This window comes from Rattus norvegicus, chromosome 1 (assembly GCF_021556685.1).
Source record: "Rattus norvegicus strain SHRSP/BbbUtx chromosome 1, alternate assembly SHRSP_T2T, whole genome shotgun sequence".
NCBI lineage: Eukaryota > Metazoa > Chordata > Mammalia > Rodentia > Muridae > Rattus > Rattus norvegicus.
Genome location: NC_141534.1, coordinates 261,217,200 through 261,244,430, shown reverse-complemented (window position 1 = coordinate 261,244,430; position 27,231 = coordinate 261,217,200). Strand labels below are relative to the sequence as shown.

Genomic DNA, 27,231 nt, shown 5'->3' with positions numbered 1-27,231 from the left:
CTCTCTCTCTCTCTCTCTCTCTCTCTCTCTCTCTCTCTCTCTCTCTCCCTACATTCCTCCTCCTCCTCTTCCCCTCAAAAAGCCATCAAAACAAATATAAAAGCATATAAGAAATATGAAGTCTTTTTGTGTTGGCCAACTTCTCTGAGCATGAGGGCTGCCCTGGAATGTGACTTTTTTCCCCCAGGATACAGCATTGGAGAAACCTGACCTTTCCTTTCTCAGAAGGTATCAAATGCAAATAAGGATGCTGTTTTCTGGTTGTTTTAAGTATTGCTATACATAGCTGATCTGTGAAGACAGTAAGTCGGTGTATTCAGAAGGAGAGAATAAGGAGTGAAGGACAGAGTCTGGGATAAACCCCTGACTACATGCTTGTGTTGCATTTCTAGAAAATGAAGTTTATAGCATCTTTTTCCCCCTAAAATCCTAAATCCATGGATACACTGAATCTTAGATAAGATCACCCAACAATCACATGGTGCTAGAGAATGCATCCCAGCAGAGAAATTACAGAGGGAGAGGAAAAAAAATCTGTCTCCAAACATTCCCGTATGTCTCTCTAGTCATTAGCCAAATTAAATGATACCTCAGTGGCTGCTTCAAAGGACTGTGCACACTTATTAGATAGACAATTTCTCTGTTCATTGTTACTCCTTTGTTCACTCACGTAAAACCCAGGTTAGGTGTATTTCCGCTGAGTGAGTTCTGTGGTGGTTAGGTCCTTAAAGTGAGATCTTGAACCCAGATCCATCTATTGTTTCTGATTCTGTTTTTATGTTTGTTTATTTTGATTTACATTATTTAATACTTTAAATCAAGTTCCTCAATATCCAATTTCTGTATAATCTCCATGGCATTAGCTATTGTAGCCTAAATTAATAATGGTCCTATCTACAAAGACAGAAATCTTCTGACCAACTTTTGCCTTAGAGAAACACCAAATTCTTCATTGTTCATCTACTTTGTTTTATGCAACAGTCTGAGAGAATCTCAGGGGCAACAGTATCAAAATTGCCTTACATTGGATTTCACCCATGAGCTTGTAGGTAAAGACAAAGAAGAGGATCTGTTTGTCCATGAACTACTACAGACAAGATATTTCTGTACAGAACAACTAACTTGCCTCACCTCAACAAAAGTGTTTTGGAGAAGGTGAGAGTAAAGGACAATGTGTTCAAGAATGTTCACTCATATCTATTCTTTGCCATACATCAGGATGACTGAAGGATGACCAGTCTTAAATAAACTGAAGTTGAAGAACGTGGCTTTGTACCAATGCTAAGACAAGCTTTATCATTCTCCCTCTTACAGTCAAAAATAAACAGCACAGTGTCAACCCTGTTTAGCCTCTCTCTCCCAGACAGAAAGGAAACTAGAACTTTCTATTGTCAACCTTTGTGGGGCTTTAGGCATACACTAAGAGACCTCAGTGAGACAATGTAAAGAGCCCCTTTAATGTGAAGCATTTACGGACAGTACGGTTCCATTCGGTAAGCACTTATACTCTCCTCTAGAGAAAAAGGTGAAAAGAGTAACTGGAAGTGTTGGCTCCAATTCTTTTCTTACCTGGGAGAGTTTAAAGGGTTGAGAGACACTCCCTCTTGTCTATGAACATATGAGGACTGAAGAGATGTGGAAGGACCGATGAAGCATTGTTTGCTGGCAATGTGACCAGTGGGGAAAGTGCTCAATGGCATTCATTTTATTTAATCTTTCAAATAACCTACAAAAAGGATAGTTGAGCTACTACCATTTTAAAGTTGAAGACATCGTGTGTAGTGCCATGAAGTGTTAGTACCGATTGGAGCTTTAATTTTGCAGAGGATCAGAATGAGTCCAACCACAGGCTGCACTTACCACATTGAATAAACTCTAAGAGTGAGTGTGTCCTACCTAAACATACGCAGTGATGCTGTATGGAGATCATGTTTGTGGTCCCTATCTGTGGTACTCATGCATGGTTCCTATTGGCTAATCATGAGAATCTGGGTCTACATTATGGGTTACCTCCACAGAAGTCAAAGAAAACAGAACTTTCTTTAAAGTGGAATGTATTGAATCTATTTGCTTGTAATATTTATAATGTGTAAGAAGACAGATTATAACTTTTGGCTTTGGTATTTTCTGCTGGAATGTTGTTCAGCTTCTATTTAAGACAGGCTTTCTCAATAGCCTGGAGCTCACTCACTAGGCTGGATAGACACCTGTCTGTCTCTTCCTCCATATTTCTGGGATTCTTAGTGAATGACATTATGCCTGACTTCTGAAGATCAAACTCAGGTCCTTGTGTTTGCAAGGCAAGCACTTTACCCACTGAGCTGTCCTCCCCAGCCCCTATTTAGGGCTTCCCTAGGAGACACTCACATGTATCTAATGTATACACACAAACAGACAGCACACAAATCTTGGTTTTTATACTCACCTGAAAGAAGGAAGATAATTCACAGATAAATTTGTATGTACTAACCTGCGTCATTCTTGGAAATTTTACTCATGTCCTGGGGTTTGTATTTTGGTTTATATAGGCATTCAACTCTCTGCAAGATTGGTTATTTTTGATGCTCACACTACTGAATGCTAGGGTTTGCCTAAAAGGAAATAGAGACGAGAGAGGGAATTATTATGTCATTTAGCATATGATAATTGCAATTATTCACCAAGAATTATGAATCACAAATGAGTATTGCAGAGTCAATTGGGAAACAATTTGGCTATAAATACTCACATTAAGCAGCCTAATGAAATCCTCTTTGCTTTAGAAACTTCCACTCTTATCTTCATCGAGTGTTTTGTAAAAGCGCAAATCTTGATAAATTATTCCTGCCACTTTCAATGCAGGAAAAAAGAATGTATTATAATAAATATGCCAATGGCTTCAAGATCTTCTGATAGTAATACTATCACCTTCAATTTAAGTGCAGACTCTTCAAAGGTTTTTGTTTTTTAAATCAAAATCATTATTTCATGTTATGCTTACAACATCATATAATCTAAGGAAACAGGATTCTATCATCACAGTTATAGCTCAGAATAATGTAGTATAGAACAGTATAATGACAATCCTAACAGGTAGTCAGTTGCTGAACTGACTCTACATCTGCTTTTTCACAATGATACATTTTTTTCCTTGAAATCACATACCTTCCATTATCCATTTAAATGCCTTTATCTTCCCATACTAATACTTGGACACAAATTGACACAGCCAGTCACAGAATTTGTAGGTTTATGTAAATGGACTTAATGCAAAAGATCAATGAATGCAGGTAAGTACTATTATTTGCCTTCTTCTAGGAGCACAGAAATACTAAGTGCTTTGTTTTGATCCATTTTCTATAGTACCTTCCCTTCTATCTTAAGTACTTCTCACTCTGCAACACAAAATGTCAGGGACAGAATGAGAATGACAACCTTCAGAGGACAGAGTTAAAGTGACACTCAGTACCCTAGGCATGAATTCCTGAGCTGGATTGTACCTGACCTGAAAGCTCCTTTCTTGAAACCTACCATCCATGCTACTTGAAAATACTGTGAAAGTTGACAAGAGAAAGAAGAAACTAATGAAGGGACTGAGGTCGGAGGATAAACTCCATTTTGACTTTAAGACTCCACTCTATGTTAACTTGCCCTTAGAGACACACGGCCCCATCCTTGAGGCCTGAGGAAAGAAAAATCACGAAATGTCCCTGGCAGTTGTAAAATAGACACAGCAGCTGCAGCTGGCTGATAACAACAGAGTGGGCTAAGAAAATAAATCTTTCCCAGGTCAAGATGCTCCTTTTTTGATGAACGCTCCTCTTTGTGGTTTAACCAGGTGCTGTAAACCAATTAGCTTAAAGACCAACATTCCCTTACCTTCTCATGTAATGCCAAGGCTTGGAAACCCCCACTTGCAGTTTTTTCCTTTACAAATCCCCTTTTTCTGGATCTGGGGTTCACTTTCCTATTGTTTTACATCAGGAAGGTTTGTGGCCCAAGCTTCGGAGCTTGAATAAAGACGCTCATGTGTTTGCATCAGGGTTGTGGTTCCTGGCGGTTTCTTTGGGGTTTTTGCAATCTAGGCACAGCATTAACACTCTTACTGAGCTACACCATTTATGAAACAGAAAGAGGACCATCAAGGTAAGGAATCCATAAAGATGCATATACATATATGAGTCACAAATATTTCAGCCTTGAATTCTTGTTCTGACTTCCCTCATTGTTGGGATGTCAAATCACAGTGTAAACTAAAACGAGCCCTTTTATCCCATCACTTTTCACCCTGGTATTTATCATCGCAAAGAAAAGCAGAGAGTAGACGTGTGCAAATGAGCATTGAAGGGTCTCAAATAAATGTGTGCCCTAGACCCCGTTATGCCGCAAGTTACAAATAGTTGCAAACATTTCTAGAGGCAGATGTGGCTTGCTCTGCAAGCTAGAAGAGATGCCTATAATTCAGAGTGCTTAGGACTGTAGGTATACCTGCGTTAGCCTGTAAACCAGAGACTGGAAAGAACATAGAGACCGGGACTCCAGATAAGCAATGTGAAATCCCCAAGGTCAGTGGGACATCTCCAACGATCTTCGACCTGTTCGTGCACCTATTCCCACTATAACACCTTCTCTTTTGCAGCTTGTAGCTTCTCCTAACACTAGGTCACACAGCATTACCAGTGCTTATTCGTTCTTCATGCTATTAATGTACATGCAACTGAGAGTACTTATACAAAATAATTTCACTTTCCAGTTCAGGATTTAGTTTTTCTTTCCTTTTCCCTATTTTTATTAATTATTTTATTTATTTATATCCCATTCACAATTCTTCACCCTATCTCCCCTTTCCTTTGCCTCTGAGAGGATACCCCATCATCCTTCTTCCCTGGGGAATCAAGGCTTTACATGATTAGCCACGTACTCTCCCACAGAGGCCAGACAAGGCAGTAATAATGTCTGGGTTTGGTGCCTATCCAAGGGATGGATCTCAAGATGGGCCAGCCACTGGTCAGCCTTTCATTCAGTCTCTGCCCCATTTTTGTCCCTGAATTTCTTTTAGACAGGAACAATTTTGGGTCAAAAACTTTGAAGGTGGATTGGTGTCCCCATTCACTGTGGGCCCTATCTAATTACTGGAGGTGATCTCTTCAGATTCTATATTTCCACGGTTGGACATTTAGGCTAACATCACCCACATTGAATCCTGGGAGCCTCCCCCATCCCAAGGACTCTGGGACTTTCTGAGGTTTCTCCCACCCCATCTCTCACCCCCAGAAGCAGCATTTTTCTATTCATTCTCTTGGCACTCTGGGCTTCTCTCCTGCCCTCCCCCATACTTGATCCTCCCCTCTTTTCCCATCCCCTCCCTTCTCCCATGGAGATATTTCCCTCCCTTTGCCTCCCATGATTATTTTGTTTCCCCTTCAAAGAGGGATTGAAGCCCAGGGTTTGGCGGTTATCTGCAGCATTTGGAAGCATCACCTAAACCATGGATACTATTTCATTTGAGCAATGCCTATTGTTCATTTTCAAAACCTCTGGAGTAAAGAACTTGATCCCAATCTGCAAACTTCTATTTAAACTTTTGCTAATACCCCTGAGAGTAATACTATCCATGCTTGCTCATATAACTTTGAGGTAGACTCCAAGAAGGAGAATTGCGATGGGAAAGGGGAAAGGAGTGTGCTCTTTTGGTTAGATATTGTTTAGCTCCTGACCGTAAGTAGTATAATATTTTACAAGCTTGCCAACACAGTGTGAGAGCCCTGCCTCCCTATAGCCTCCAACTTAGAGAAAGCTATCCAAGCCTGGGATGCAGACCAGTTGGTAAGAGCTGAGTTGGGTTGAAGTGTGAATTTGCATTTCCCTCATGTAAATGTGGATAAGCATGCTTTCATGTGATTAAGAATCATTTGGAGTTTGTTTCCTATGAACTCTACTCCTTTATTCCATCAGCCTGCAAGGTAATCACATTTATTCTTCTGTCTTTAGAGGCTTTCTCTTATAACATCTGGCCATGACACAACATGCAAATGTCTGACTATACATCAGTCATCTTTCCGCTTTATCATGCTATAATTTTCATGGACACTATTTTCATAATCATATAGCTTAATATATTTCCTTTTATTCAGAGCCTGATTTAAATTAGATTCTGAAGTCTCTCTGGGGATTTGGCAAATCTGAGAGCCTTGATGGTAAAGTGACTCCTCGCCCAGGTTTGCAAGCTATAAGGGATTGCTCATGCATAAGGCTTCCAACGATGAACCCAGGGAAGTCTCAGACAAACTACCATGAGTGGTTTGCTCTCTGTGAAAGTTGAGATTGATGTGCCAACTTGGGAGGCTAGATAGCATTGTTAACAATGCTAAACAATATCCAAGTTCTGATGTGGTATCTACACTGCAATAAATCACTTTTTCTATACACACTGTATGAGTGTAGCAGAAAGGAAAGAATCCTATTGAACAACTGGACCACAGGGCCAGGTTGTATGAGCTCCCCACTTCTGAGTGGGATGGGTTTGTTTGTGCTTCCCTGAAAGCTCACAGATGTTAATGGTGGACTTTGGTACAATAACCTTTACATCTACTGGAAGACGTTCATCTGCCATCAGTTAAGCGTTGGCTTCTAGTCCAGTTTCAAATGTTCACACTACAGTATCTTTAAATAAGAAACTTTATTGTTCTTCCACCAAATCTATTTAATGTATAAGACATCTCTTTCCAGGTCCTGAACAAACAGTGATGAAAAGTCTTGGTTGGATAAACAAATGGCAAGAGGTGTGAAAAGTCGTCTCTGCTCCCCTCACATCAGGCCTGTACAGGACCTGTCCAGAGAAATACATAATCAGAGGACTTTATAGGCCCAAAGAAGACCTCCAACATAAAACACAGTCTTCAAATTTATAGTAGCTTCATTTTTCCATGCCTTTTCTTAGCACTCCTAGGGAAGAATTTACAGGCTTACCCAAGAAATAGTGTCCCTATTTCTAAACTTTTTGAATGCTAAGAATAAAAATAAAATGGTTAATATTTGCATTCGACCATATTCTGGCAAACATTTTTGATCCTTTAGCTATCTTAAGTAGAATCTGTTTGCAATTACCCTATGTAATTAGGAAAGTCACTGGGCTCAGATTATTGCCTCAAAGTCAATGCAGCTATTTCACCCTAACCAAAGGGCCTCACCTGGGAGACTTGGGAGGCGGTGGGGGTCTAACCTGGCACTACAGCCTACAGAGGTGGAGTTTGCCTGGTTAGGCTCTGGAGTGCCTCCCGCTGCTTTCCACTTTCCTGTCTAGCTGTTCTAGGTAGCTTTGAGCCATGAGAAAGCGGGAGAGCAACAATGGTGTGAGACAGAGCTGGTATTAAGGCTTCATCTAACCAAAACCAATCATGTGAGCTGACGTCTCTCACCAATGTAAATGCGCAGGAAATGTCTACATAGTTTTGTGGAGATAGCATTAAGTGTCCCCCATACCTAAACCTTGACAGCACTGCAGAACAATACTATCCCTTTTTGGCACTGAGATGTTCATGGACATGCTTCTTTCTATGTGAGGTTCCTGCCTCTCTAGACATCAAGTGAACCATCTCATGAAACTGTCTCTTTTTTACATTTTCATTTCATTTGAAAGTTTTAGGTGACTCCCGGAGTGCTGTTTCACACTGACTACAGAATCCTCGCATTCTCACATGTATCAATCTGTACTTGTTCATCCTCTAACATCACCCACACTACTGCACAGTCCCTGAGTGATCTGAGCAGTGCTTGGATTTATTATTCCTTGGTTCTTGACACTGACTGAACATCCACATCACTGCTCCACGATGCAAATCTTTTATCATGAAAATTAGTTTTAGTGAGTCTCTGTCCTTTCTTCCTGGGCATAGAACCCAATGATTACAAATTGCTTCTGATCTTTGAAGTTATGCCTTCAAGAATATCCAGATGAGAAGCAATCTTTAGCCTCCTTGGAAACTCTGAATTCCACTGAACAATTATTCTCCTCCAAGAACTCCAGATTCCACAGAGGAATGTTGTCAAGGAAAGAGGGGAAATGACAAGTGTGTCCTCCACTCAGATGCCAGAGGTCTAGTTATAATTTGCGGACCCCAATCACTTGGCTTTGGATGAAGAGCAATCCAGTAACTATAAACTCCCCTCCGTGTGGTGTAGGGTCCTACGTGGAAAAGAAGGGATGGAAAGGAACAGAGGGGTGAACACAGTGGAATGGGGACGATGTGAGGCATTTTTGGAACCACTTCTAGCCCACATGGGCCTCTTTGAATAAATAACAAGGTATTTCCGGTCTAAGACGAGGCCCGTGCAAACCTGTACAACAGAGCACAGGCTACATTTAGTTTTCCTCCTCTTCACTGTGCACACTTGCACAATAGGCAGCCTGGGAGAAACAAACATGGTCGTGTTCCAGACACGGTAATGATAATCAGGGACATTAGGATTGTTTTGGCTGGGCTTAATCACTGCTTAGGAATGGGGTCTAGCCTCAGCTGGCAGTTGTCATATGCCAGCTGTGCCACAAAAGCAAGAAGCCAAAGGAAAATGTCCAGCGAAATTTCCTTTGAATAATTATATTGGACATTGTGCTCAGTGACTTGTGTGTCTTGTGGGAAAATTGTTTGAAAATAATATCCAAGGGCAGTCTTAAAAAGAAGCTACTACTTATAATAACTGAAAGGAACTTAGCACTTAAAGACTAAACTATATTTTTAAGCTAAAGTCCTATTATCTTTATCTAACACATTCATACTAGCAGGAGCATATTTTAATTAAGAGAACCAAACTCTGGAACCAAATATGAAATGCATAGAGAAATGATGGGAAAATAACTCCCTTCTCCATTAAAAGTCATGATACAGTCAAAGCCTATTTATTTAATTTGCTGTTTTCTTTTCCTTTGTTCATTTAAATTCTTTGAGAATTTCATGCATATGTTCATGTTTTTATTGTTACTTCTTTTATTTTGGAGAGTAAAATGTAGTTCATTATTTATCCCTTTCCCTTATTCCTTTCCAACCATCTCATGCATCCCACCTTTTGGATTAATGGCCTTTTATCTTTAATTTTCTCATGTATATATGAATATGTGCATATATATTCATAATATAAAAGGACAACCTGCTCAGTGTATGCAATGTTACCTGTACATATGAATATGTTTTCAAGGATGGCCATTTGGTATTGGGTAACCATTTGCTATGCTCTTCCTGGGGAAGACTGTTTTTCCCACTCTCTGCTTTCTTTAGTTACCTTTATTTCTTTGAATATTTTGATCACATCAACATCCACTCCTCTTTCAACTCCTTCTGGAATGCTCCTCCCATCTTCTTCCCTATCAGGGAGCCTATCAGGAGCCACATCCATGAACAACACTGACTGTCCATCTCCCAGCAGGGATCAATTGCTTATAGCTTTTCAGTTAAAGGTCAGGCCTCATGAGACTCACAAGACAATTGTGTTTGTTTTCCTTATTAAGAAGTTATTCATGGGGTTGGGGATTTAGCTCAGCAGTAGAGCGCTTGCCTAGCACGTGCAAGGCCCTGGGTTCAGTCCCCAGCTCCGAAAAAAAGAAAAAAAGGAAGTTATTCATATGCCGTTTCAGAATAAAAACATTAATTGCTTCTCAATTAGTTCACTCATTTTTTTTTGTTATACCCAGCTGTAAGACCCTATTTGAATCAAAATACTTAAAATATGTTTGTGAGTGGCTAAAGACCCATATGTGTAAGTGTTTTTTTTTTAATTGTTTGGGCCAATAAGATATATCAGTAGGTAAAGTCTCTTGCTACAAACTCTGATGTCATGAATTTGAACAAATGTGTTGTTAGGAGAGAACTGACTCCACAAGTTGTCTGCTGACCTGCACATGCATGACACGCAAGCATACAGACACACAAACATACGCATAGAGAAACATGCACAACCTTCTTTCCCACCATAAATCAAATTGAGAATATAAAAAAATTAATTTAAATTTTTAGCTGTCTTTTCCTTAAAAATAATTGATGTTCCTAAAAGTATTATTTTTTCACATTATGTATTGAAGGGCAGTGGTGGCCCCCTGAATGCTGGCAAATGTTGTCCCATTGAACTGTATTCCTACCTCAATGTTTAATTATTTGAAAATACTTTTAAAAAATTATATATGACACAAAATGTTGTATGTGTCAATCTTTTTATTCTTAGTGGTGGTAGTAAGTAGGAAATGTTTGTTGTGTGTACATGAGTTACACACATGTATATCAGTGGGGTTTCCTTCTACCTCTCTCTCTGAAAAGCCTCATTTCACATCCATCCCCCATGGCTGTCCTTTTTCATAATCGCTGCTCTGTCCAGCTCTGAGGTACTGATCCAGGACTCCAAATGAACCTGGGTAAAGCTTAGGCTACTGTGCTGATGGGCAGATGCCCTCAACCTGACTGAATCTTGCCCTGCTACTCTGCAGAATGGCCATAAGGTTCTGTATTCACTACTCAGATGAATTATGTGCTTTCTACTTCTGCCAACAAACATCACCTTTATAATTAGCTTGTTGTTACTGTCTCTTGGGGACACTCAGGAAACGGAATATAATTAACACAATTAGACGTCTGTATTCTCAGAGATCGGTGAAAAAAGAAGCTGAGAGAAAGGCAGCGTCTGATGTGTTGTGGTCCAAAAGGCTATTAGCATTGTTAGTAATGATAACTAGATGGCAAGTTAATGCAGCAAGGTGAACTGAGTAATTACACCTTTTTAAATAAAATCGTATCTTATTGTAATGTTTAAAGTGTATAGCATAATGTACACATGCATAAGGATCTCTGTCTCTTCTACAATATGATAATCACAATGATTCAGACACAATGGCAAATATTACATACTAGTACAGTATGGAAAAGTATAACAATGGAAAGTAAAAGTCAGTTTTTCTTATTGGGATATTAATATGCTATATAATATTAAAATGTATCTAATTTCTTACAACACAATAAATTTTTTGTAATTTATCAAAATACATTTTAAAATGTGAGTCTCTCTAAATTAAGCCCCATCTTCTGGTGCAATTCTTCAAGACTAATTTATTGTGTTGTAGGGATAATATCACTTCGAGTCTCAATGCCACCTTTTGAATTATAATTTGAAGCTGTGGCAATGATAAATCCATGCACAATTGTAATTTATTATAACAAATGTTTTTAGTGTTTTTATCCCTTTCTTGTGTCTCCCTTTAACTTGGAGGCAGATATCTTGGGTTCTAAATCATTCTGCGTACTTAGCAATTCAGCTTGAAGGGACACCTAACAGCCGGATGAAAGTTTTAATTAACCTTTTTTTATAAAGGAATATTTATGAAATGAATATTCCATAACATCATGATGAAGTCTGGAAATCGGTCCGCACATTTATCCCCAAGGCAGATTGATAAAAACAAAACAAAACATATCCAACAGGTCTGCAGGTAAATTTTATGAAGTTCAGACGCCAACCAAAAGGCGGCGCTCCTGCTCACAAATGAGATTCCACCAAGGCGCTGAAAGGTGGTCTTGTTAATGAAGATGTTAAAGAGATGTACACCAGAGCTTAAATCCAGCTTTGAAGCAGCTCAAAGCATGATCAGGTTGAAGAAATTCTCTGAACAAAAGTCCTCCAGGGACCATTTTATACATCGTATCATTGTGTTTCAAACTAAAGAATTTAGAATGTCAGCCAATAATGACGTCACAAAATGTCAGTAAGACTAAGGCTATGAAAAATAAACTATGTGATGTCTACCACTATCAATAACTGAATATGAAGATTTTTTCCCCCGATGGAAGTTGGAGAACTAAAAAAGGAGTGAAATTCAAACACTAAGGTAAAACAAAAGTAACCGACGAAAGTATTTCCTTTACCATTGGACAACGAAGGAAAAAGGCTGGTAGTATTTAAACGATGTTTGGAAGAAGGACACACCAGAAACCAAGAGGGGCTTGCTGCTTGCTGGTACCTCTGTTCATGGAGGACTATTCTGGTGGAACTAAGATGTAGGCTTCTCAGAACCTGTGCTCTCTGCTTAGTGCTGGATGTTCTGAGCAGGCCCACTAAACTGTTTCTGTATCTGTCTGAAAGGCTAAAAAGAGAGTCAGTTGCTGGAATATCAGCAAAGGATCCTTGAGAATAAAGAGTCCTTGCCACGATTATACTGATGATGTAGGTAGATGACAGGAAGGTATATGCTTCCCCTCCAACCTCCTAGTCTTTAGGTCTTTTCATTGTCACAAGCATAAAATTAACAGAAAGCCAGAGGGAAGGGAAGTGACTTTGTGGACTCCCGCCACCGTGGCAAAGTGCTGAGTAATTTGTTTACTGGTGAGAAATTATGCCCCACTCTGTGCCATAGCACCCACTTGTAAAACACGATTGGTTGAGATGAAGTAAAAAGCCAAGGACAGAATAGAACCAGAGGTGGATCCCAAGATCAGCAATATCGGCTAATTTTAAACAAGCCTAATTAATATTTTCAAAAACCAAGTGACAAGACGGAGAGAATTTCGACAAAGAGCTACAAATATGTGGTCTGTGAGTTCCCACACCTAACTGAAGAGCTGTGGACAGTTGGTGGCTTCTGGGGAAGGGAGACACTCTCTTTAAGGGTGCTGTTCCTGGTAGGTCAAACATAATACAAAGGATTGCCCACTTCAGGAGTATATTGGTGTCAAAACTGAAGTTGATGGGCTATTAAATACTTACGAAAAGGGATAGGAGGTTGGGGATAGTGAGGTGGGACAAGATTTGGGAAGAGCTATATGGAGGACTTAAATGTGATCAAAATAAATTGTGCGAAACTCTAAAAAGTTGATTAAAAAAACATCTGAATAAACAAAAAAATTAAAATCAAATCAAAAGTATTCTGAAACTCAGGAATTCAATAACCGAACAACCTCTGAGATGCAAAACATTCATCCAAAGGTCATGATTTTCTTTAAGGCATCCAAAGCCTAATGCTTTCAGATATTGGACAAGAGCAAGAGAGTCAAGATTAAGGCCCACTGGCAGTCCAGTGAGCTTGGGGATTAATCCATGGGGTCTGCAATTGAAAGATTCCCAGATGTACAAATAATTCTCACTGCCAAGAACTTTTCTGACAGAGGAATTGTGCTAGTTAAGGAGGCAATATTTTCTAACATGTTTAATAAAGCAATTCTGCTGCCAAAAGAGAAATGCTTAACAAAATACTGAAATAAATAAAAAATGCACAAAGTTATTACAAGGTGATTCTTACACCAGGATTGCAAATTTATTTGGCCCTTGAACAATCAACTTGTATAATTTACTTCAAGAATAAAGTTAAAAGGGAAAAAAATCACATGATTGTTCTAATATATGCAAATGACGTATTTGAAAAATTCAAACACTGCTCATTAATGTGTCATGTAAATCATGGGATTTTCTCAACTTAATAAATTACAGCTTTAAACAGTTATGATTAAGAAGTCAGCAATCTAGGAAATGCTATATATAAGAATATAAAAAGTCAATAGCTAAATATTGAATATCTTTGTTGTGTGGAAACTAATTGAATAAAGACAGTTACTATAATATGACCACCTTAATTTAAATTTATACTCAAAGGGTTGGGGATTTAGCTCAGTGGTAGAGCGCTTGTGCTCAAGGCCCTGGGTTTGGTCCCCAGCTCTGAAAAAAAGAAAAGAAAAAAAAATTATACTCAAGACTTTACATTGAACACTAGTTCAATTAAAAAAATACACTGTATATAAATTGGGAAGGAAGATAGAATTCTGCCAGGATTCATAAGTAAGACTATGTGTACTAAAATCCAAATAAACTCATGGATGAACTATTAGAATCAAGAAAATCACATTGTAGGGCATTGTGGAGCCCATTCCAGTGGATAGACCTACACAACGCTCCTATACCTGAGACTCAGGGAACACTGTTGGAGAGGAGTAGAAATATAATAGCAAAAAGATCAAGGAATTTGCTGTGAGATTGTATCTTCTTGTAACATCAGATATTATACCTTAAAGTCTCACCCAACATGTCTGCACAATTATGAGCTGAGCAAGGACCCCAGCCAATGTGCCAAACCGGAAGGAGGAAAGTGCATAGACCCTCAAGTCTACACAAAAAGAGCATGAGAAACTGAGTAAAGCTGGGAGTGAGAGAGGTGGTCCTCCCCAGGGAAGAGCATACCTCTCGGTTGTCTAGTTCCCGGTGGTTGATTCTGACATCATACATACAAGCAATGCTATATAACACCAATATGTTATGGCTAGGAATATGTGTGTATTAACCAATACAAATATATAAATAATTGAATGAATGACTACAGTAACAATTGGTGGACAGAGTCCATGACTTTAATGGAGAGCAGGGATGGGAACAGGTGAGGGTGTGGAGGGTAGAAGGGAAGGGATAACTGAATGGAAATGGAGAAACAGTGGATCTGGGGAATTGGGGAAATGAGGGAGCTGGGAGGTGGGGGAGGTAGGGAGCTGCGGTCGAGATGTTTTAGGGAAGAATAAACAAGGCGGGTAAATAGAATCATGTTGAAAATGTTTGTTGAAATTCTTTGTGATCCTACAACCTTAGTCTCTGAAGTGCTAAGATTACAGGTAGAAACCACCACACTGACCTTGTGAGATCTTTTTTATGGTTATGGTATAAAAACCATATAACAGATATGAAAGAATGTGACGGAACCACTATTAACAAATAGGTTTTATTTCAAATCGATCTGTAGACTCATTACAACAGCACCAAAAATTCCATCAGGATTTCTAGGTAAAAATTCAGAACTCAACTCTTAAGTTTTGTATCTGAATACCAAGGTTGCAGTGTGCTTCATACCTGTGATTCCAACACTCAGAAGATAGAGAAAGGAAGATCAGAAATTCAAGGCCAGCCTCAGAGTTAGCAGGGAAACTACTATTCCTCCCTTTGTTTCTAAGTCTTATTAATGAGAGGACTTGGAAATGTATTTGGGGAAAATTTTTATTGGTGTTTGGGAGAAAAACAGCAGAGCACACAAACCATAAAATCTCTCCAGCAGTCCAGAAAAGAGAGATGGAAAAAAAGGAAAAGAAAGACACACCCAGGCTCAGCAATGAAGGTAAGAAAGCAGCTATACTGCACAGAATTGGCTGCGGGACAGAAGATAGGGTTGTGGGATAGCAAGGGCCTGGGACTTCAGAGCATGAGTCAGTAAACCTAGACTCTCAGGGGAAGCATGCCCGTGCTTTGATTAGTAAGGAAAGGAGATAGAAAAAGAAAAGTTATGCTTTTCAGGGTTACTCAGAAACTTGGGCCTCCCACGTGTGCTACGTGCTAGAGGCTCTATAATCAATGCACAGGTCCAGAGTATGTATGGCTGATAATTATGTAATCTCATTAATGAGATAATTATTCCTCCCATCTCTTTAGCATGGCTTTAGGTGAAGAGTTTTCCTAGCCAGGTGGCTGGTAGTAAGTACCACACGGATTAAATCTTAAGGAAGGAACCAAATCCTTCCATAAGAATATTCCTCCAGAATATGTCACCTACAATATTACTAGAGAAACTTCAGGCTCTCTTTTAAGGTTATTAATTCTTGAAAATAAAATAATTTTAAGTGGACTGAAGAAAGTAAAATAATAACAATATTATTAGAGTTTGAGATAAATTTAACAGGGCAACAAGGCAATCGAGCTGTAAATCCTGCCAGTTGCCTGGTGGAGGGAGATGGAGCAGAAAGAAGAGAAAGTCAAGAGCAAAGTGTGGACGCCTCAGTGCTTCTTAGACGGGGTAACAAAATACTCACAGGAGGAAATATGGAGACAAAGTGTGGAGCAGAGACTGAAGGAAAGGCCATCCAGAGACTGCCACACACGGGGATCCATCCCACATGCAGTCATCAAACCCAGTCACTATTGGGAATGCCGAGAGGTGCATGCTGAAGGGAGGGAGCTTGATATAGCTGTCTCCTGAGAGACTCTGCCAGAGCCTGACAAACACAGAGGCGGATGCTTGCAGCCAACCATTGGACTAAGAACAGGATTCCCAATGGAGGAGTTAGAGAAAGGACTGAGGTAGCTGAGGGGTTTGCAACCCCATAGGAAGAAGAACAATATCAACGCACCAGACTGCCAGGCCTCCCAGGAACTAAACCACCAGCCAATGAGTGCACATGGAGCAACCAATGGCTCCAGCTGCATATGTATGTAGCAGACGATGGCCTTGTTGGGCATCAATGGGAGGAGAGACCCTTGGTCCTGAGAAGGCTAGATACCCCGGTGTAGGGGAATGCTAAGGCGGGGAGGTGGGTGAGGGAGCACTCCCACGGAGGCAGGTGATGGGGGGATGGAATGGGAGGTTTCCACAGTGGATACCGGGAATGGGGATATAAAGAAAATATCCAATAAAAGAAAAGAAAAAAGAAAATGAAAATCATGTCTTCAGGAAAGTAGCCTGATTCAGCAGTTGAGATCAGCAAAAGCTGCTAGTGGGAGAGGAGAGGAATGCAGAGAAACAAAGTTCAAAGCACCAAGTGAGCACACTTAGAGTTTCACCACAATCAGAAAGAAGTAGAGACAGGAAGAAGAAACAGAAAAATGATGCTTTTAAGCAATACTCAATGAAGTGAGCAAGCCAATCAGTGCTACATGTTGGGAGCCCCTCAAGTAGATGCATCAAAGCAGAGGATTCTGGGCAAAGACAAGAAAATTATTTCATTAAGAGAATAAGTAGTCCTCCATTCTCCACTTCAAATTAATCAAATTTTGTGAGAGTAGATTTCTGACCAACTGATTGACAGTCCCAGTGAATTAACTATTATTATTTTTATTTATCTACATTCCAGTGGTTGTCCCAACTTGGCCCCCCTCCCACAGTTCCTCATCCCATTCCTCCTCCCCCTTGCCTCTGAGAGGGTACTCACCCCCACCTCGAAAACCCTCCCCCTTCCCTTGGACATCAGGTTTCTCTTGGATTAAGTCCATCTTCTCCCACTGAGGCTAGACCTAATAGACCTCTGCTACATATGTGCTAGGGGCCTCAGACCAGACACTGTAAGCTCCTGGTTGTTGGCTCAGTCTCTGAGAGCTCGTTGGGGTCTGGGGTAGTTGAGACTGCTGGTCTTTCTATAGGTCACTTTCCCTTTCAGCTTCTTCAATACTTCCTCTAATTCAACCATAGGGGTCCCGACTTGAGTCTAACAGTTGGGTGTAAGCATCTGCTTCTGTCTCATTCAGTTGCTGGTAGGGACTCTCATGTGACAGCCATGCCAGTACATTTGTAAGTACTGACAGCCTTGGTGTGCCTGATGAGATGAAATCCAAGATGGGCCAGTCATTAGACCTCCTATCTTTCAGTGTCTTCTCCATTTTTGTCCTTGCAGTTCTTTTAGACAGGAACAATTCTGGGTCAGACATTTTGACTGTGGGTTAATAACCTTGTCCCTCCACTTGAGGTCCCATCTGTCTACTGGAGTGGACTCTTCAAGTTCCCATTCCACAATGTTGGGCATTTTGGCTAAGGTCACCCCCACTGAGTCCTGAGGGTGTCTCACCTCTGGGTTTCTGATACTTTCTAGAGGGTCCCCCCACTTCCCACTCCCTGGGGCTGCTTATTTCCATTCATTCCCTTGGACCTCTGGGCTTCTCTCCTGTCCCCTCCTCCCCATATCTGATCCTTTCTCCTTTTCACTTCCTCCTCCCCTCTCCCACTCAGGTCCCTCCTCCCTCTGCCTCCAGTGATTATTGCCTTCCCCCTTCTAAGTGGGACTGAAGCCTCCTCACTTGGGCATTTCTGCTTTTTATTCTTCTTATAGTCTGTAGGATGCAAAGTATTGCTACAGAGACAGACTGATGATCAGTGGAATAGAATTGGAGACCCAGAAGTAAGCCCATACACCTATGGACACTTGATCTTTAACAAAGACAGAAAAAACATATGTGGGGGGAAGCATCTTCAATAAATAGTGCCGATCTAACTGGCGATCTGTATGTAGGGGAATGAAAATAGATAGATACTTATCACCTTGCACAAAGCTCAAATTGAAGTGGATCAAGGACCTCCACATAAAACCAGATACACTGAAACTGGTAGAAGAGAAAGTGGGAAAGAGCCTCGAATTCATTGGCATAGGGGAAAATTTCCTGAACAGAAGACCAGTGGCTCAAGCTTTAAGACCAGAAATTGATAAATGGGACCTCATGAAACTGAAAAAGGCAAGGAAAAAGAAACAGTCAATAGAACAAATCGGCCACATACAGATTTGGAAAAAATCTTCACCTATTCTACATGCAACAGGGGGCTAATATCCAAAATATATAAAGAACTCAAGAAGTTAGCCTCAAAACACCCGAATAACTCGATTAAAAAATATAGTACAGGACTAAACAGAGAATTCACAACAGAAGAATCTCGAATGGCTATGAAGCACTTATAGGTGTGAGTGGGTGGTTGGGTGGGTGGGTGGGGAAGCAGGGGGAGGAAGGATGGGATAGGAGGTTTTTGGAGGGGAAACTAGAAAAGGGGATAACATTAAAATGTAAATAAATAAAATATGCATTAGAAAAAGAAATGTTGGAAGTCCTAAGTCATCAGAGGAATGCAAATCAAAAGGATCCTGAGATTCTACCTCACAACAATCAGAATGTTTAAGATCAAAAACACAGGCTGATTGCTGATGGGATTGCCAACTCATACCCTGGAAATCAATCTGGCAGTTCCTCAGAAAACTGGAAATAGTTTTACCTAAAGATCCAGCTACAGCACTCTTGGGCATACACCCAAAAGATACCCCACCATACCACAAGGAAGGGAGCTCCACTGTGTTCACAGAAACCTAATTTGTAATACCCAGAAGCTGGAAACAACCCAGATGTCCCTCAACAGAAGAAAGGATACAGAAAATGTGATTCATTTACACAATGGAAACTATTAAGCTGTGAAAAACAAGGACATCATGAATTTTGTAGGCAAATGGTTGGAACTAGAAAATATCATACTGAGTGAGGTAACTCAGACATTGCTAAGTGGGTATTAGCCAAAGAAGTACAAAATACCCAAGATGCAACCTAGAGACCATAAGAAGTGAATTATGGAGGAGATAATAGCATGTAATATTTGGGTAGATCACAGTGTCAAGTCTCCACTTAGTGCCTGAAAAATAATTTATTTTCTATTCTTTTGACAAAGAGGAAGTAGCTTTGAATGAATGAACCTTAACAAACCCTAAATTCCTCCATTTTCACATAGAACCTTAAATCCCAAGTGAGGGCTTCCTTTCCTAGTTTTACCAAGAAATGATACAAAGGTAACAATAAGAAAAAGGACCATCTCCCACAACCTCCAAAACTGTTAGTCCCTGTAATACACTGACACATTTATGCACATTTAGAGCCAAAACATAGATTCCTATATCTGCTTATACAAAAAATACTCAGATAACATCACTAAACTTCATCTGGACATTTTTGGCTTCTCTTTTCCAGGTTAATATATTTAAATATTTTTAGAATTTATCAGCACAGATCCAATATGTAAGTTGTTTAAACAAGGTACTGATAGAAGAAAATTTGCCAATAACCATATATATATGTGACATAACCACCTCTCTGTAAACATTAATAGAATCTTATTATGAAATGATAGCATTCAATTTCACATGTATTTTTCAGCTCAATCACATTAAAGAATTGACACAGTTATTTCCAATATACATTATACACAATTTTGTTTCTGAATTCAATAATTTTGATTGGCTTTCAGAGTACCATTGAAGCATGTAAAACTGGTTATGAACTACTCAGAACCAATAATGTTCATAAATGCTTTAAGTTCCATTTTTCTAGGACTTCAAACTTGAAGACTATTCAGCAAAACTTCATCAGAATACAAATAATACTAACCAGATAATATTAATTTCATCCTAATAAAAATAATTTTAAAACCTAACAATTTAGGTTTAGTAGACTGCATATGACCTATCTTCCAGTTGGAGATGAAGCTCAATGATTTGAATTACCAGCAGTGAGAGGGATTAGTTTAAATAAAGCAAGCTTGTGTGAGCTTTAGAGACAAACTTTCTGCATGCAATTCCTGGATTCAATATTCACTAATTATATTCCACCCTGGACATGGAACTTAACTTCCTTAGTATTAAATTTTTTATGTATGTGAAGTGGAAATTAGTTTAATTTGATTTCCACCTTAGAATGGGTGTAACAGGTCAATACCATAGCTTCTAAACCATAGAAAATTCTGATTAAATACTTGATTGTCCATTATTAAACAACCAACCACTGTAATTTGAAATAATTTGTATAATCTCTTAGGTGCAATTAAAAGAACCAAGTATAAAAGAAAATACTGGAAATAGAAGCTCGGAGCGTTGTGAAAGGCATCATTTGTACTGTTCTAATAAGGACTATTGCTTTCTTTCTCAGTTACTTCACCAGTTACAATATCTCCTAAAATTGATCTCCAAGCTTTAAAAAAAGATGTTACTTTTGTTCATTTGTTTGTTTGTTTATTGTGAGTGAGTGTGTGTTTCCACACGCTTGCACACATATGTTTCTTTGTAGTTGCCCATCAATATCAGATGAAATTTTCAGATTTCCTCAGATTCCCTGGAGCTAGAAACACATGTGGTCACCTGCACCCTGAGGTGGGTGCTGGGGAAACGAACTTGAGTTCATAGTGTGATGGTTTGCATATGATCGACCCTGGGAATGGCACGATTGGAAGGTGTGGTCATGTTGGAGTAGGTGTGGCCTTGTTGGAGTGGGTGTGTCACTGTGGGTGTGGGTTATAAGACCTTCATCTTAGCTGCCTGGAAGCCAGTCTTTCACTAGCAGCCTTCAGACGAAGATGTAGAACTCTCAGCTCCTCCTGCACCATGCCTGCCTGGATGCTGCCATATTCCTGCCTTGATGATAATGGACGGAACCTCTGAGCGTGTAAGCCAACCCCAATTAAATGCTGTCCTTATAAGAGTTGCCTTGGTCATGGTGTCTGTTCCCAGCAGACAAGCAGCAATAGCTTTAATATTGGCTCATCTCTCTAGCTGCCTAGCTTTTTGTTCTAAACATCATCCTTAGTGTCCTAATTCTCTCTATTCCCAGACAAAAGTTGCTGAACATGGTGTCTCATTCTCATTAACTTTGTTCAAGCATCAGTGGCCAAAACACTCTAATATTCACTTAAAGAATTGTTTTCAAAGGCAAAGAAATGACTCACGCAAAAGAGTACAAATCTTAACTGAAATGACCCTTGTTGTACTCCTAGCTTTATTTTCTTTATTCTTTGCAGGAGGCAAATAAAATATCCATTAGTTAATAATCTAGTTTTGACTTTGGCATCTAACATGTATTTTGACTCCAACAAATCATTGGAAGTTTTGTCAGGGACACAGGAAAGGAAATCTATAACAATAAATAGTTAAACATTATAATTTTGTACTTGAATAATGAATGTCCCTCAACTAAGTGAATGCTAGACAATCAAATGCTTAAAGTATAAAAAGGAGATAATAAGACAATTTGCAACTCTAGATTAAATACCATAGTTTTATCTTCTATGTAGATTATTTCATATAAGATTGAGACATGCACATCATAAACTTTATTTCCTACTACCTCAAAATGTCTTTATTGTTGAGTTTTTTATATTATGCATATATACTTGTGTTTGTGTATGTATAAGTATGTAGCAAAATCTATATTATATAGATTAACATTTATGAAATGTCAAAGAATACAGTTAATAAAAATATAGGAAAAGTCAAAAGAAAAAATTAAAAAATTAATGAACAGAAAAGTTTCATGAAACAACTAGTAAGCATTGCATAGATTTGCCACATATTGAACATGAAATATATTTCATTCAGATGAGGACATATTCTCTATTTTATGAGTATGTATGTATTTTGCCTACATGTGTTTATTACATATGATTTCATGTGCCCATGGAGGCCCAAAAAAGAGGCTGATTCCTTGGAGCTAAAATTGCAAGAGTTTGTGAACGTCCCAGTGTTAGTGTTCAAAGCTACAATCAAGTCTAATGCAAAAGCTACAAGTCATTCTTAACCTCTGAACCATCTCTTCAGTTCAGGGACATATACTCATAATACTATGATTCACACAATATAGATGGCTGATTATATTCATCAGCCATTTATATTGTGTGAATCATAGTATTAATATACTATGAATCATAGAATATATCCTGAACAAAGACTTATAAAACTAAACCCATGAATATTTACTTTAATATGTGAAAATAGAACATCAAAGAATTTAGAATTGAGTACACACTTTTCCCCAGTAAAGAAATTGCTTGCAAAATCCAAGTATGCTCTATGGGCCTTAGACTGAACATAACTGAGAATTTCATTGACCAACAAGATCCTTGTGTGTAAATAAAGGTGAGTCCAAAAGATGTATGAAGACAAGAAAGTCCAAATAGCAGGCAAGATCTAGTATCCAGAAAGTCAGAGAATCCACAAACACATTAAAGCTCATTCTAAACTATGGGTAACAAAGTAAGCTATTGCTTATAGCTTTTGATCATGTTCTGATGGTTCAGAGTAGCTTGGGTCAAAGAGCATCCATCCATCTATTAACTTTCTGACTTAAATTTTGTTGGATATTTACTCAGTGGTTCCTGAATAGGCACTTGAGGACCCAGGCATCTAAAGAGATATCTAAATGTCTTTGAAAGTTTAAATGGAAAATATGGATGAGTAAGCCATAATAGTAGGATGTAACAAATTTTTTGTTGGGGCTTGATGTAAAAGAAAGGGGGGCATATCACTTATTACAGAAAAGATCAAATATGGGCCCTTGTAGGATTTTATGACTGGTCTGAGAACTTAAAGAAGGAACATTTTGGCCTAAGAAAAGTGAAGGAACCTTTCAGAAAGATGGCAGTAGACAATGGTGATATAAAATGACTAAGCACAGCCTCAGGTGAAGACCTTGCCTCATTTGATGCAGTTAAACAATGCCTGACAAGCCTTCACGCCCTACTGAACGCAGTCATGTTAGTAACAAGTAAAAGGAAATCACACACACACACACACATACAGAGAGAGAGAGAGAGAGAGAGAGAGAGAGAGAGAGAGAGAGAGCGCTCAATTCTGTATGGTTATCAGAAATCAGCGAATTCGTTTGAAATAGAAACACTGACAAAAGCAGCATACAAGGGAAGAGCAGTGAAAAGCCTAGAAAATATTCACAAAATCATGGTTACCTGACAAATTGGAAATCAAGAAAATTCAACACGTTTGGATATGTGCATTGGTTCTTTGGTTTAGATGAGGATTGTGGGTAAATTCAAGCTCAGGGTGAGCCTTGTATACATGATTCTATACCATTATCTGTCTTCATCCATCTGTGTCTGAGACAAAGGAATCTCTAGATTTAGGCTACCTGATCAAAGCACAAGAATTACAAAATTATCTTTGTTCCAAGATACTTTCTCAAACTGTGGACCTCGAATGGCAGAAGTTGTCTAAGAAACTACATTTTATCTTGAATTCCCATGGTAACTATTAGCTGCCTTTGATAAAATGAATCAGCAACCCCAAATTCTTCCCTGCCTCAGGCTCTTTTGTTATCTCTAAAGGCATGCCTTCTAGACACAGAACAGACTATATCATGTCAGGAATTATTTTCCCAAAATGGTTCAGAATATGTTTACAGAACTATGCTAAGTGCTATGTTTTGCATGCGTTAATGCTGAACTCCAATAAAGATTCTTCTATAAAGATTTTCAACCGTCACTCACCTCATGATATCTGGTACCAACTAGGACTTTAATATTTCCAGGTTTGAACATTAATAACATGTGGATTAGAGGTAAAATCTTATCCCCCAGAGGCATCGCTTGAAGATACAAGTGTGCAGGTAAAATTCTTTAGACTACATAGCCGAGTCTGTAACAGATATCAGTGCTGTCATCCATCAGTTGATCTTAGCCAAAATACACAAAGTGGCAGTCTTTTCACAATTTAATTTAGTTGAGTTAATCTATTTTAAGTGACCATTTTCCACAATGAAAATTATTGAGAAAGGAATGCATTACTCTACATGATGTATATTTCTTTTATGCAGGTTCAGTAGTAAAAGGTGCTGTATTTCTGCTTCTCCATTCAAAATGTAAAGACATTCCTTTTTTAACTTGGGACATGTGGAGAAAATATGACCTCTTACAGGCAAGTAGTTGAGGGTGAGAAGATGCATGGACCGCCTCAAAACATGTTGAAGAGCACGTTTTAGAAGGTAGATATGTAGAGAACATATGATCTAGAGAATTTGGCTATGAGTGAAACAAACCACAGTTTGTCTCAAGTAAAACCAAGTGAAAAGTAAACCAAGTAAAAGGAAGCAAAGAAAGAAACTTGGTGGTAAGCTTTGGCTTCTATAGAGGCAGATTGTGTCACATGTCATTGTTTGCTGTCACTCAGAGCTTCACTACTCATTAAGCATTCAATGCCTTGGAGAATGTGTAGGGATACCAGCAAGCACACAGGTCCTCTCATTCGACTGGTTCCTCTTGGAGCCTTTAGTGTAAAGTCTTACAAAATTTTTACATGGCTTAGGTATATTGTCACACAAAACAGATATACAAATAAAACATTTACTAAAAACAAACCATAATAAAATTTAATTTAAGGCAAATGTCTAGTATTCACATAATTTTAGCATTTATTAAAGACAAATTCAAACGCACATACTAATGAGTCGGGTGGGATTGTTTATTTTGAACAATATTTTGAATGAATATTTGATACTGGGATATGAATTTTACCATTTTTCCAGATTTTATCAATATTTTGATTTTGCACTTTTTAATACTGAAAATTCTGATTCACATGAATGCATTTTCAGAAAAAGGTCTAAGATGATGAGTCAGTTCATTTATGTCACAAGCATGGGGATCTGAGCTCAATATTAGGCATTCAAGGGAAAAGCCAGATGTAATAGAACATGTTTGTAATATTATTACTGGGTAGGCAGATCCTATAGGGTTACAGACTAGACAGTCAAGCCTCGTATGTGAACACCAATTTTAGTGAAAGACACTGCACCAATAACACTATTTGGACAGCTGGTGAGTAGCAACAGCTGAGAGATTAATCTGGGGAGCCCCAATACTATAGAAACATGCATGCACACTCATACACACACACACACACACACATGCACTTACAACACATATGCACACATGTCCATATGCACATATACACACATAAAATATCAATAAAATAAAATGACATACATATGTTTAGAATAATTTCTATAATATTCAGGATATTCTGCCATAATATTAAACCAAAATTCACCTATTGATTTTCTATGAAATTCAATTAAGTGACTCAAACAGTATTTCCTAAATCAAACATTGTAACAAGGTAATCCAGGAAATATACAAATTTGATAAATATTGATTAATGACAGTATTAAGCATCCATGTTTCTTACAATTAAATATTATAGAGCATAAAACTTTGTAAACAGAAAAACTTAACACACGTCTGGAGTCTGAGTCAAGGTGCTTTTGGAGCATGCACTGTCATCCCATGGGAGGACAGAATATGCACTGTAAAATATCCATGTTGTGTTTAGAACCAAGACTTCAGTGAGATCACAAGATGTAACAGGGACAAACAATACCAGAAACACATTATGTTCATCACTCAGTCAGCCTTTGCCTTAAGTTTTGCTCACTGTATATTCAGAAACCTTTCACTGTTGCCAAATTTGATGGTGAGGGTAGTGAGTTAGAAATCAGGAATTAAGCCACAACCTACCCTATGATGTGGCATCTTTATTGTCCTTCCTTAGGGTAAAGCAAGGTTGTTTATGGGGTATTTAGATTTAACGCCACATGGTCTTAATTAAAACTACGTATGAAGCATTCTACATGATCCAGTATGCTTTTAAATATTGGTTGACTTTAATGAAGTAAATATGGTCGCTGCTTCTCCTCTTCCTTCTGTTGCTCCTTCAAACAAGAAGCCAACATGGTAGAAACTCAGTGACCATTGTTATATTCTATAATTAAAGGGTCAGTTATGAATATTAATCAATACAGATTATGCACATAGTTTCACCTCAGGTCTTAGTCTGGGCTTTTATTCCCCCCTTGAAAGAAGATCCTGAATGTGGAAATATACCCTTGGGTCCTCAAGACAGCAGCATCTGGTACAACTCTTTGACACTTTGAAATGTATCCGGTTCCTCATAATTTGTCACCATGTCCAGTCATCATCAGAGTGGTTTCCTCTGACAGCAGATGGAAGCAAGACGCAGAGATCCACATTCAGATCTTGTACCTAAACTGGAGGTCTCCAACCGGTCCCTCTCCTTGGAGATCTGGGAACCCCATGGGAGAAAGAGAGGAACGATTGTAGGAGTCAGAAGGAAGAAGGAAACCAGGAGAAGATGGTCCATGGAACCAAGGATCACTTTGGCTCACAGAGACTGAGTGACAAACAAGAGACCTGCAAGGGTCTGCACCATAAAGGGCCTCTCCTTATATGTTATGGCTGTTAGCTTGGTGGTCTTGTGTTACTCTTAAGAGTGGGAGTGAGTATTATCTCTGACTCTCTTGATTGCCTCCCATTGGATTGACTTGTCCAGCTGCAATATAAAGGGGTTTGTCTTGTCTTATTGTATCTTGTTTTGTCCTGTTTGGTTGTTGTCTCTCGGAGGCCTGCTATTTTTTTTTTTGAAGAGAAAATGGAGTGGGAACAGATCTGGTAGAGAAGGGGAACAGGTTGGGATGTACTGTATCAGAGAAAAATATATTTTTAGTTAGAGTGAATTTCGTTGCATTTTGTTTATTAAAGGATGCATCACATCCTTCATCCTACCTCTTTGAATTCTAGTTGCTATTTATGTTCTCCATTGCTAGTAGTTCTGGGTGACCTGGTGAAAAGTTCACGTAAAGGCAGGTCACCACAGAGCTTTATGACACAGAAACACCAGTGTTCAAAGAGGCTGAGAAAGTTACATATGTTAAACTAATAGGACATAAATGAAGGGAGACAAACCTAGAGAGCACAACTCCTACAAGAAAGCTATTCAATTCAGTTCAAGTATATTTTAGCCTCTAGATACACCATTCAATGACAGCCAGTCCTATTCTTGTCACAGATAAATAAATTTTTTCCACTATTTCTTGGGAGTCTGTTAGGTAGTAACCAGGTCTACTCAGAAGTAGGCAAACTAAGAACTTCAGAGATGTCACCAT

At 38.9% G+C, this 27,231-nt stretch overlaps 1 long non-coding RNA gene across 1 annotated transcript; it reads left to right on the top strand.

Annotated features, from left to right (window-relative positions):
* The first annotated feature begins 11,708 nt into the window (after window positions 1-11,708).
* Window positions 11,709-26,653, top strand: LOC134485244 (uncharacterized). Its single transcript, XR_015655464.1, has 3 exons — window positions 11,709-11,842; window positions 24,088-24,255; window positions 26,129-26,653. It is a non-coding gene; the product is annotated as an uncharacterized LOC134485244 (long non-coding RNA).
* Window positions 26,654-27,231: the final 578 nt, after the last annotated feature.